We start from the raw sequence: 13552 nt of genomic DNA, 5'->3' as shown, positions 1-13552 counted from the left end.
TCATGTTCCATTCACGTATTATATCCGTCCTTTGTGTTTCAATCGTTATTGTTCTATTTAGAATAAATTTCATGATCATTTCTAAACATTATACTGATATTATCAATAATTAGCTCAAATATATTATTGAATATTCCTGGTATGTAATTTTATTTCAAAACTAAGTAGCGTAATAATAAGTAAAGTAATACGATATATAAATTTAACTATAATTTCAGTGAGAATTATATTCAATTAACATAATGTGCTAGTTATGCAGTAATAATATTTTAACAGTAACAAAACACTACTTGATAACTAAAATAAAAAATTAAGAAGCATGCAAATAAAAAAAAATAATAAAAAATTATAATAGTAAAAATAATAATCAACATACTGGTTTAAGAAGTCTCTAGCATACTGAAAACTATAAAGGCTTTATAATGGGAATTTTTCCAGTCTCTAACTCGTAACTAGGTGTCTAAAGCAAATGCAGATAATATCGGCCAACGTGCCAACCATGCTTTTCAAGAGTCTTTGAACTGCTTTGTTCTACATTTTGTAAATAAGTTGTAAATAAATTTTGTAAATAGGAACAGGAAAATAAAACACACAAGATAACCAATTACTGTGTAATAATAAACAAATGACAAACAAAAATACATCTAATTATATAGGCTAAAATATGATTTCATTCACGAATTTAACACAAAACATAAAACTATGCCATGTAAGATTACATAAAGTAATACAAAAGTCATTATGTAAATAAGTGTTATGACTATAGCGTGATAAATTTCAGCAGATAAGAAAAATCGATTACGTTTGAGAAAGTTTACGTACCTTTTGAAAACATTCAACGTGTTTACGATAGTCTAATTAATCCACAATTATTAAATAATTCACATGATTCGGTTGAATTTAACACATCAACATTTCGGAAATATCACTGTTTAATGTTTATGTATTTACATCCGGGATTCCGCGAAGGTCGGGCACTGCGGGTCTGCGTGCGGCCGTCCGTCGAGTGTCCGATCGCAATGTGCCAGGATGAGATGCGAAGACGTGATTTTTATGGGAAAAGGTTTTTGATATGTGCGAGCGAGGGTGCAACGCGTAGAGACACGGCGGCGACGCGGCAAGAACTGTCCGGGAGGGGACCCTACTGCGCCGCCCGCCCCAACGCCGGAACGCTGATACAAAATTAATACTTGTTTTGCTAAGAGCGATTTCGATTTGTCGGGCCCCAAATTTGGAAAGTTTGATCTTGTTAGCAATTAAAGTTGTCTTAATATATACTTGTAAACTTGAAGTATTCGACCCTTGGGCGTTCGGCGAACACTCGATTGGTGTTTCGTGAAACACGTAAAACAGAATTTTACAATGTAAAATGAATGGTCGCATTTTGTAAGGCATGTTTGAATTTTCTACGTAAAAATTGCATATTATAATATTCTTTGTTCGATCTCTACTTTCATAATACTTGAGTTTATCTACCGGTAAATGACGTAAGTCTTATAAGTAATGGCGAGTACCTGTAGCACGGGCTGGCAGCAATATGGAGAGAGCCGCGTCTCAATTTTTATTAAACTGGAACAGTCCCAATATTTTGCAAAGTTTGCGGGTGGAGCGAAAAGTTCCATTTCCTTCGTTTAGGAACTCTCGCAATTGATGCAGTGTTGCTCGTTTGCATGACATTAAAATATCTTTGACGCTCGATATTTTGGTGCGCCAGCGAGTTTCGTATCTCGGTTATGCAAATATTTCAATTTCAAGTTATTTTTAATATAATCGAGCGTGGGGCGGAATTTTCATTCTGTTAAAGCAATCACTTAGTTACAAGACATATTTGATGTTTTTTCGAAATTTTAACTTTATAAATATTGGCATAACGAGTGTTTTTTTTTTTTGCACTAACTAAGTTCGATATAGACTAAGCATCACTATCCGAATACACCAGAATCAAGCTTAGAAACTGAATCATTAAATAATTAGTAAAGAAATTATTTATGTAATCGAAACTTAATTATACAGGTAAATATAGAGAATTCAATTTATTCTCAGATATGGGGATTAATAAAGCGGATTACACTCGACCTGTGGCATATTCCAGCTACACATAGTTAAGAACACAAACATTAGGATAAATCCTCACGCTATGAACAGTTTTAAGCTCAAAGGACATTGTAAACAAAAATAGGTTTATGTTTCGGTCGGTTTGTGAAGAGTCTGTGAATATTTACGTATATAATTTATATTTTTTCTTATTAATTTTTTTATTCAAATAGTGATATTCGTCAAGTAAAGCCAAAATCGAATATAAATGTATTTAAACAAATTGTATTAATAAAAATTAAACCATTGATAACTTTTATTTTCATACCAAAATTATAAAGACATACCTACTCCTGAATAACATTTTATATCTAAATAGTTCACATTACTCATTAATAGAGTGAGTTCTACCTGTGGTTCTACGAAGAAGACTTGCTACGACAATCTTTTAGAAAAGCTGTTCGTAACTTATCTTATAAGTATTTGTAAAAAAAAATGTTTAAAACATTCGACTAGTATGATAAGACCAATTTATTCAAACAACAATATTTCCATTTACATATTTCTATCAAGATCGTTTCAGAAACGTATACAAATTCATCCAAATGTAATAGACCTATTTCTCCGTTCAATAACACATCACAACATGCAATTTCGATTACGATACTACAAAGCTTAAACATCACCCAAACGATACGCTATTACGTTGTTTTTACAGAACGTAATAAAGTCCTTCAGTGACCCAATCGCTCTATGTCAGTTCAATATGACGGTGCCAATAATGCGGCCAGAGCCGCTTTCGAACACGATTAAATTTTTAACATTTCCACACCGCAAAAGACCAGCATACAATAAAGGCATCGGATTTTGTATTACGTTTCTGCTCGCTTGCAGATCTTTGTTTATTACATTTACAGAGATGCAGTTTGAATATCACAGCACTCGACTTAGTTTTTCTGCAACTAGCCGAGTTAAATGATGAATACCATTGTGCGATTCCGTTCTGTTTATTTCAAAGAACGTCTTAGAGTATAAGCATTGCGATGCGATAAGCGAAATGAATACAATATAAATGTACATCTAAAATATATAGCATTCGGTTATCGTATTCGTGCTATCTTTTAAATGTGTTTCAACGAATCACGTATTTGATCCTGTATAATATAAAAATATAATTTCGGGATATTGAATATTTTATTTTGAGTAAATAACCGGGGTAATATTCGTATGAATAAATGAAACACTTGGGTCTGAGTTCGTTATAAATTTTAATAACTTTTTATCTGTTGATCGTAGACAGACGTCGCTTCGTAGGTTATAGTTATTTTTTGTACCGTTTAAGTTCTGAATAGTAATTTGGTGTCTTTTGAAGTCTGTGAGATAAATGCTCTTACTGCTAATGGCTTTTCATGCGATGCTCAAATGAATGTAGAATGTATGCATGTTAACTATTAAACACCCATTTTATTTTTGATATAGTGCAGATTTTAATAGTTATAATGGCAGTAATGTTCTCATTTCGTAATATAATTTAACGAAAAAAATGGTAAAACTATCATTAGTGACAAAAAATACTAACATAATATGACGAAAAAAACTTTGTATTATAAATTTATACTTAGATATGCTTATATTCTTTTTGAGCAATGTTTCTAAATTTTAAGCATACTAAAAAAATCGTCTTTATAATTAATATTGGGATTAACTTTACCCAATATCCAATATTAAGCGATATAAAGGCGCTTATACTTCTGATATTTTGAAGCGCAGTAGATTGCATATCATAATTTATTTAATAACTTGCAAGGGTGAACATCTACGAACTGCAAATATATTCTGCACCAGTAACTTCAAATTAATTTACCTTTTACATGTATGGCTTCATTGTATAAAAAAATATTGTTAACATCATTTTCTCCGTAATTTCCCTTTTTCAGGTTAAATAAAAAAATATAAGTCGGTAATCAACATATTTTTGTTTGGTACAAACTTTTTTCTGATTTATCATCGTCATCATCATCAGCCCATATACGTTTCCACTGCTGGGATACGAGTCTCCTATGAGGGTTGCTGTTTTATATTTCACTAGAAAACCGGGCGAACTTCGTTTCGCCACCAGAGGCACCTTTTCTTTGCTATAAACCTCACGGAGCCCGAGACCTTTTCAACGAATGCAAAACCGTGGAGATCGGTTCGTGCATTCTGGAGTTATAGCATCAGGAAGGAAAACCCGACTTATTTTTATATAATCCATTCTTATATTATAAATGCGAAAGTAACTCTGTCTGTCTGTCTGTTACTTAATCACGCCTTAACTACTGAACCAATTTGCATGAAATTTGGTATAGAGATATTTTGATACCCGAGAAAGGACATAGGCTACTTTTTATCCCGGGAAATAGGATGCGGGTTTTTCTTTGACTGCGCGGGCGAAGCTGCGGGTGGAAAGCTAGTAGATAATAATTTATAACTTATCAGGTAATGAAAGGTACAGTGTACACTATATATTTTAAATGCATATATATTCTGCCGCAGTCGGATATACACCGAGCTAACTAGAACTACTCTTCTCAAAGTATAAATAATGTAGGAAACATTCAGGCTCTCTCAGTCTATTACGGTCGGAACACAAAACCGCAGATGCGACTTTAATATGAAAATTTTTGATTCGTTTGCGGTATCTCAACCTTTTCAGATATTTCAAACGTTTGTAACAAACCCACATTTTCTGCATATTGTTAACGTAAAGTAGCCAGGCCTTTGTTAGAGCGGTTCCATTTGAAATATGTTTGTATTTGAGCCTTATTATGCGACATGTTCAAATCTCATTATGTCATGGTGAATATATAAGACTGAAATACAGAGATCCCAACATAGATTATTAGATAAGAAGGGCAGAATTATAGTATGTATAGTATGGTCCGTTCAAAGATATAATTGGGCTCGAAACACTCTAGAAATTCCTGTTCCATACGTTGAAAAAGTTAATAGAATAAATTAAAAAGTAAATTTCTTTTTTACGCTTCTGTAGCGCAATGGCAAAAACAGAACCCTTATAATTTAATTATGTCCATTCGTCTGTCCGTCTATTTCACGAAGTTTTGTTTGTAGATTGGTATTTTAAAAAATGGCAACCGTATAAATGTAGGAAAAGTATTCATTAAGAATAAAATTAACAAGGAATGAAACGTAAAAAAAACGAAATATTTATTACAGGTAAATCTCGTTACTATCTTGAATTAACAATTTAATATGATGAGTGTTGGCTAATTGAAAAATACAGAATGGGCGTGCTAAGCAAATATTTTTCTGTTTATGGACATTATCCGTACCTACTATGTACGTATTTCATACAGGTGACAATACGTTCTACACTTCCATAAATATAAAGACTATTATTATATGAAATATTTGGAAAATGTGAGAAGAAATATCAAAGAATGAATTTAATGTATGCAGGTATATACCCAAAAGACTTAAATGACCTTCTCTCAGAGAAGATAATAAAAGGCTAAAGGTCACAAAGATAGTTTCCTGAATAGTCTTAACATTTATGCATGATTTAATGGTTATTATGTATTCTAACATCTTTTGTTTGCCTATCTCCGTGTACCTTTCGTACCCAGATAGTATGTACAGTGTGCAATGACGTCAAAAGAAAATTGCGTCGTACAAAAGCTTATACTTTTGAGTTCGCAATATAACGGATTGGAGAGCAAAGTCAAGTTACAAGATTAGTAATATGCAACATATCGTTTTATACACAAATACGACGATGTAATATGAAGGTTTAGGAATATCATTTGTACCCATATATTATATTGCACGCCTCATAAGCGAAGCGTTGAGGTGGGTACTACTGTCACTTCGCGCAAAACATCTGATTTTTCAAACTTAAAATGTCTTTATGTATCATACATTGCACTTGTAAGATAACACATACACACACATATTAAGAAAAAACACTATTTTGAACGTTCATGATATTTTTGATGTCATTTTTGTTATTTAAACTAGTTAAAAAACAGTTTAAAAAAATTCTGTCTTGGACGTCCGTGTGTCTGTATGTGCGGATCCTTTTTCTTGTTAACACGATAGCGACCGAAATACTTTACTAATCGAGTCTTTTTTTTTCTCTTACGCTTGAGTATGCTCAGGAATAGAACCCTTTCATTTTTCAGGGTCTGATTCGATGTGGTTTAATTGTTATTAAATAAACAAAAATAATAATTAATAAATATTTATTAAAAAAAAAATTATGAGGCGTGCACTTTTGGATTTTCCAAATTATTTAACTTTATGTTTATATTATGTATTTATTAAGGTATTGTTTAATTTATGACTATGTTACATTATTAATTTTTTATGTTATGGCTAGGCTCTAACACAGGTATTTTTAAACATTTTGAGCGGGAATATTTTTCAGTTAGGTTTGAGGCTTTCGCGCTTTGGTCAATAATCTAATAGCGGCAGTACACATGGGGCCAACGTGTTGGGCCAACGTGTTGGGCAAAAATGAAGATTCCTGTTCACACATTGGCTTACTGATCATTCTGCATTGGCGCTTCAAAGATGGACGTAGTCCGTAGAAGTTCTTGCAGCCGCGGCAATTTATATAAACAGTGCGTTTAATTATTACGTACCTATATGTGCACCAATAACAATGAGTGTACTCTGCCGTCTGCAATGATATCAATTTAATTTTAATTACCTATAAAACGAAACTTGAAATATTACGGACGGATGTACCTATTGATTGGTGATATTTGATCAATTAGCACAATTTAATCAAAATCATGCTCATTGTATATTGTTATTGAATTTTTAAGAACAAGTAACTGTTTCATACCTACTATTTTACTCATTTTATAAATATATATTCTTTTTTTTTCGAAAATGTATGAAAGTGAGTTATGAAAACATCTAGAATAATATAATATAATAAATAGAAAATAAAACATCTAATTTATTGAGTCATAAGGTTTTTATTTTTGTGTAGTTCATGCCGTCGATTCCAAATTATTAAATTCCTTCATGTCGATACAATTCTACGAATTGTAAAACCTCATTGCTTGTCAACATCGGCGCCGCCATCGCTATCGGAACATGGAAACGTAAATTTCATTGACGCGCAACGATACTGTCTCCGCTGACGAGTAACAACAATCTGAACAAGACACCAACGTGTGAACGCTGTTTGCAGAGCGCGCCAAGATCCTTTGAAGTGTGCACAAAAAACCGACAACATTCGGTTGGCCTGCCAATATTGGCGCCAACTAGGCTAATGAAGCCAACATACCGCCAAGTAGCTCTCTACACGTTGGCCCAACCCGTTGGCCCAACACGTTGGGCCCATGTGTACTGCCACCATAAAATTAATAATAGAATAAAGTACCTTTATCATATTGATGAATAGGATTCTCTACGTCATGTTTTAGCTAATCGATGTGACAATAAAACATAGTATAAAGAGAATTATGCTATGTATAAAAGTACCTACTCGTATCATTAAAAGTTTTATCGTATAATCTCATAATTTAGTTACTGAGTCATGATTACAATATTCATAGTTTAAATTTGAACTTGGATTATTGAAGCCGAATTTTAAAATTTATGAGTGAATAAAACTCATATTTTATTTTGATTTTATTTTTTTCGTTGCGCGGTTGTTAAAAACTTACATAAAATAAATAGATGTTATGTTTCCAATCACAACATTGACAGAAAAAATTGCCCTTAGGTATTCTCTCTCTATGCCTCTACCAATTAAAACTTCGATGAAAATGTGTCGTGTCCACAGACATGTATATATAAGTAGACAACGCAAGTACCGCGATCTGTATGAAAACCAAGCGTGTCATATTTTTTGTACTGACCTTGACGCGTTATGACGTCACGAGCGCTTTTTAGTGATGTTAATTTCATTTTACGCTAAATCGATTAGGCCGCCACTCGCGCGGCGATTCTAGTATCGTCCTATCCCATCGAAGTAAATCGAAAGAAATCAGATCAAACTAGATCTATGTCTAAGAGGTAGTCAAATAAATGAATCGTAATCGATTACTAAATCGATTCAAGACAGAAAAATGATAATTACCATAGACAGAGGGATGATAAAATAAAGTTATAAACCTTTTAATATTCTAACTAGTAAACTAATGTGTTTTAGCTTTTTCTTACATATGCCCATTGAGTTACCATGTACTACGTACTAGAGAGGCCATCGAAAGAAAGTAATGAAACTGTCAATCAATCAATCTTTATGTCCCGTTGCATCGATCCATTTTCCTTTTATGTTCGGGTTACTTGGAAAACTGAAAAAACAAACATAGTCTAAGCAATAAGGAGTTTTCTTAAAAAACTCCCAAGATGACACTTTAACTAATGGCGTCCATGTCATAATATTTATTTTTAGTACCTTTGTATTAAAATACTTAAAAGTTCTAGGTCAAGTCGTATTAAATGACAAAAAAAATCTATGCCTTTTTTTCTGAAAAATTGCTCCTTCAAATTATCATTTTTCTGTTCGATTATAAAATCGATTAGAATCGAGAACTGTTGCATCAAATGAACATCACTAACCACAAAATTGGACAGAATAATGAGAACAGAAAAATGAGAAGACGCTATTCATTGCTTGTTATCATACGACGCGATCTTTACCGTGCCAAGTAAAAGCCGCAATGTATTCCGAATCATTTCGTATGATTTGGTATCCGTGTTTGTCACGATCGTTTTCCACAGATATTCTTTATTTGATTTTAAAATAAATAGTGCATATTCTGATTAGAAAATTACTTACCGGTGGAAGGAAACATCTCTGCTAACTCGGCCACTCACAGCTGTGGAGTTTCTACAGTTTATAACGGCGTAATTCGGCATTTTACTTTATTCAGCTTCACGTCTTTCCTTGGCGAACTGCAAGCGCGGACTGAGTGTAGGCCAGCGTCAAGTAAGTTTCATAATCGTAGTTTGGACACGGGAAGTACATACACTCGCTTAGTCTATCTTGATATATGTCCGTGGTCGTGTCTTTTCATTTTATTCATTCATTCATTAACATACTCATAATATAGGTATTAACTTTATTTACATACTTACACATTAATTAAATGATACTCATTACGTAACGTGTATTTTCCCTGAAATAAAAAAAATATAAACACCTTTAAGCAATTTCAATTAAAGAGAAAATATAAATAATATACTATAAATACCCGGATAGTTGGAACAAAGTCTTGGAAGACAAAACAATCCCACATTAGCATAACACACTGTCCCACACCGGGTCTAATGAATGGGCGAGCGATTGAAACAACTGGATCTACAGATTATCTGCTACTTTAGTAAATTGGTGTTAATGTATTGAATTTCTTAGTTACTTTAGAAATAGACATACGACGTTTTTAACGTGAATTATTTTAAGCTGTGTATCTGAATGTACCAGCTATACCTCGCGGTTTTACCCGCATTTTCATTGTCATATTTGTCACAGCGTGATGCCTTGATCCAATAAGAAAATAGTTTTTCAATTCTAATAGTTCTTGAGATTAGCTCGTTCAAAGAAACCCTTCAATTTTATATTATAGATAATACAGATTCGGCTGTTCAGAAACTGTTGCTGTTTTCTTACACAAATGCCGTGTAAAAATTGAAACATTACAAATAAATCGATTTGATTCGCATAAAACAAACTACAATAAAAATATATTATTCGACGTTCATAAAGACACAAGTAGGTACGCGAGACAGCGATAGTAAAGGGGCGAGTGAATAGTACTTAGTGTACATGCGTGACGCGTCGTCCTAGACTGTATCACCACTTTACATCATACAGGATAGCGGTCAAACGTCTGCATTTCATTAAAGTCTATCTTTATTATTCTTTATAGAGAATGCTACCAATTTTGAGGCCGTCGATTAGCAATGGAAGCGAGCTGTAATTTAATTTTAACACGTTTTGTGAAGTGAAACTTCCGGCGCGTTGAGAGTAAAATTCCAAAGTCGCGTCATGGCAATACCGTCAAGTCATGAAGTAAGGCGACGAATTTGGTATGTTTGAATATTGCCAAAGAAGTTTTACTTCTGGCACGTGTGCTACGCACATGCGCTGTTTTTTTTAAATATCTAAATTGAAAATCCATCGTTTAATTTACAGTTTCGACTTATTCTAATTTTATTATCGAAAAAGCTTAAAAGAATACCTAATTGTAAACACTGACAAATTTCGCGCAGCCATCTCCGTCGTTAACGGAATATTGACCGTTCTTAGTTAAAGTTTGACAAAGCTAAAATAGTGTCATTAAAACAGTGAAGCGTCTTTCTCGTTTGTTTATGCTAATCGAGTTGACAAGTAGCAAAGCTTTGATTCTGCTAGAGCAGGGCAGTGTGATACGCCCCCGTTTACTTTGGCGATCGGCTTTTACAAAATACGATAGCTACTTAACATGGCTGGCGAAAGTTTGTTCTGGCCCCCGTTCACAGTAATATATGCCCAAATTCTGACTGAATAATTTTTGGGAGACTGAAATTTATGGATCCCCCATTTCCAAGCTACCTACATCCCTTCCAAGCAAGAAACAAAAAAGAAGTTTATTTAGAAATAGCATAGTTACCTCTATTTATGAAAGATTTTATAAAATTTCTCGTAGTTTCCTATAAAAACCTTGAAAAGTCAGTAATCGTCTATTTCACATTTATTATTATGATCTGCTTTGAATAAGACCAAGGTTAATCTTCTAGCCCCTTGCCAACATTAGGTACACTACCTTATCAGTTATCACACTGTTTTATTTAAAACTAGCAGTCCGCCCCGGCTTCGCCCATGGTACATATTTACGTTTTCTCTACGTAAGAACCATCCTCGTACTTCAAGGAATATAATAAAAAAAAGAATTAACGAAATCGGTTCAGCCGTTATCAAGTTATGCGCTTACCAACACATTTTGGGAATCATTTTTATATGGTTTGTGAAGTGAAACTTCCTTAGGCGCGTTGAGACTAAAATTCCAAAGTCTGATTATGACCCTCTCTCTTATTTACTTATAAGTAGTAGTAGTTAATTAACTCTTTAAATAAGATAATTTATTTTCCTTTCATGTATTCCTGAATCTCATTAAAATATGTATATTATATTTTTTATAATTTCTTTGTGCAATTTATGTGCATATTATGCATATAAATTTAACTACAATACTGAAAGTTCTTGGCTTTATCTAATTTGACAAACGATTTGAAATAATTCGTAGAATGCAGTTTCAATTTAGAAATTTTATTCCCACCATTTCGAGTGTAAAATCAAAGCCTTTATTACGTACAAGAACGAGCCAAGAAAGTTCATCATTAAATACAAATGTCTGAAAAGACAGCACTTGATATTCCACCGTCTTGCAATAACGTTAACAATGATAAGCGCTGTTCTGTAGCTAGATTTGAACAACCTCCAAGTTTTAAACGAATTTCATTGCGCGAAATAATAAAAGCATACGCCGTTCACTCCGGCATGCTATATTTTTGACATCACAAAGTCCGATAATGCCAGTCGTATTTTATTCAGCTGGCATTTTTCTATTTGAAATGTTCGCACGAAATTTATGACACCAGACAAATTTGCGTAGGTAATCCATTAGCTTTGAACTGAAAACAACGAAATAGTGGAGCCATTGTTCCGCACCTGGATTTCGCGCGTAAATATATCTGATAAAACGGAGACAAGTTTAGAATTTATAGCGTTGAAGTTTCGTTACGAGTTTAAAAGTAAAACTTGGAGGGTCTCGATAAGTTGTTGAAATTGTTAGTGGATAATATGTACATGTTATCAAGGGAAGGTTCAGCCGCGGTGCCGACGAACGTAAATCTTGCCTTTACGGCCTCACCTGTCGAACGAATAATTTACTGCCAGCTTAAACTTTTGTAAGAAAATCCCAACACTCTTCATGAAATTGCTGAATAAGGAATTTGATTGCTACGTCCAGAGAGTTTACTGAGACGGCTCACGGTGTTTGTTAATCAATTCTGAATACAAAACAAACATTTCTAAATTGCGTAAACGAAATCAGAAATTTGTAAATGGTAAAGTAAAAAATTCTTACAAAAATTCTCAATCCACCACTCCTGATCAAGGAACTTTAATGCTTTGACATTAAATAAATCATAATTTCAAATGTTTTCGTTAACAAGCGCAACTGAACACTATAAACATTGATTAATATGAATCACAATAGCAGTTATATTTTCAATTTCACTGTTAACACAAAATTTATTAAATATGTATGAAAAATCAATAAAAACATTATCGCAACGTTAATGTATTTGCGTATGTCAATTTTATATTATTATGCATATGAGATGGTTCGCCGGTATCCCGATGTCGATGTATAAGCAATTTGCAAGTAAAATTTGTGTCGGATGCACCGACAGCGCATCTACGTACTATTTTTTATTATTTCTATACAATTTTATGCTCGATTTTAACGCCTATTTTTCGCTTTGACTGACTGATACTGTATAAAAATGTATGACAATTTAGTACCTTATGTCCTTTTAATTGTCTTTATGTAAATCGGCTTTCAAATGTTAATTATATAAATTATATTTTAAATACTTATAGAAAGTTAAAAAATTAAAATTAACTATAATATTATATTTAAAATGTGCATTACCTACTTGCCGATTCTTTTGTAAGGCGTAGTTGGTGATTAGCCTTTAACCCTTTGTGTGTTTCAAAACTGAGAAATCCAGATTTTCTTTAGACTGCAACAATTTGAAATGAGGATCTTCCCTTATCTTGTTATTATTATTCTCAAAAATTTCAAAATTTGTTATAAATCACTCCATTACTGCATAATATAAAATAAAATCTTCTAACGCGTCTGTCTGTTCACAATATATTCAAAAATTACTGCCCCGATTTTCATTTAGTTTTCACTAATGGTCAGCTTCTTGATGAATGTTTTAGTCTATTTATAATTAGTTATGTTTAAGAAAGCTAGTTTTAAAATATGTGCGATACACAAAACCGTGACAGAGCCAGCTTTACTAGAACAACATTCAAACTTATTTCTAATCGTTTTGCCACGGTTTCGATTCAAAGAATGTATAGAGGTATTTGAGCTTAGTAGATTATCTTGGCTTAAACCTAGCCTCTCGTAATAGGCAAGCTTCCAACTGGCACACACTAGCCTGACTCTGCGAACAATTCATTACTACGTCGAATTTGCTACCACACAGATTTATGTAGGGAATTTTGTTTCATTTAGATTATATTATTGCTCCACTTGATAAGTAGTTCAATGTGAGTAATATAATAGTAATAACATTGACGAGGATTCGTTTACATTCAACGATACGTGATCCTTTACCTTCGAAGCTATTTGATCTAAAAATCTAAATATATAATCATTTATCATCTTTTGATAAAGCTTCTGAAAAAAAAATTTCAGAAATCATTTTATATTTGTTACTAAGTCACATACAACAATAATAGATATCTGAATTTTTTTTTGTTCCAAAAGTAATC

General features: G+C 32.9%; 2 protein-coding genes across 2 annotated transcripts in view; one reads left to right on the top strand and one right to left on the bottom strand.

Moving 5' to 3' along the window:
- Window positions 1-1111, bottom strand: part of Sema2a (Semaphorin 2a) — a 248737-nt gene extending 247626 nt beyond the window's left edge. The window contains exon 1 of the mRNA XM_090104080.1: window positions 823-1111. The gene's annotated coding sequence lies outside the window, so the exon portion shown is untranslated. The remainder of the gene's footprint in view (window positions 1-822) is intronic.
- Window positions 1-13552, top strand: part of LOC149907015 (uncharacterized) — a 251513-nt gene that overhangs the window by 162055 nt on the left and 75906 nt on the right. The window lies entirely within an intron of this gene.

This window comes from Colias eurytheme, chromosome 7 (assembly GCF_061535395.1).
Source record: "Colias eurytheme isolate Ceu_HAF_F1 chromosome 7, ilColEury1 Martin Lab GWU primary, whole genome shotgun sequence".
Taxonomy (NCBI): Eukaryota; Metazoa; Arthropoda; class Insecta; order Lepidoptera; family Pieridae; genus Colias; species Colias eurytheme.
The sequence above is the reverse complement of the archived record's forward strand: the minus strand, read 5'-3'. Positions and strand labels throughout refer to the sequence as shown.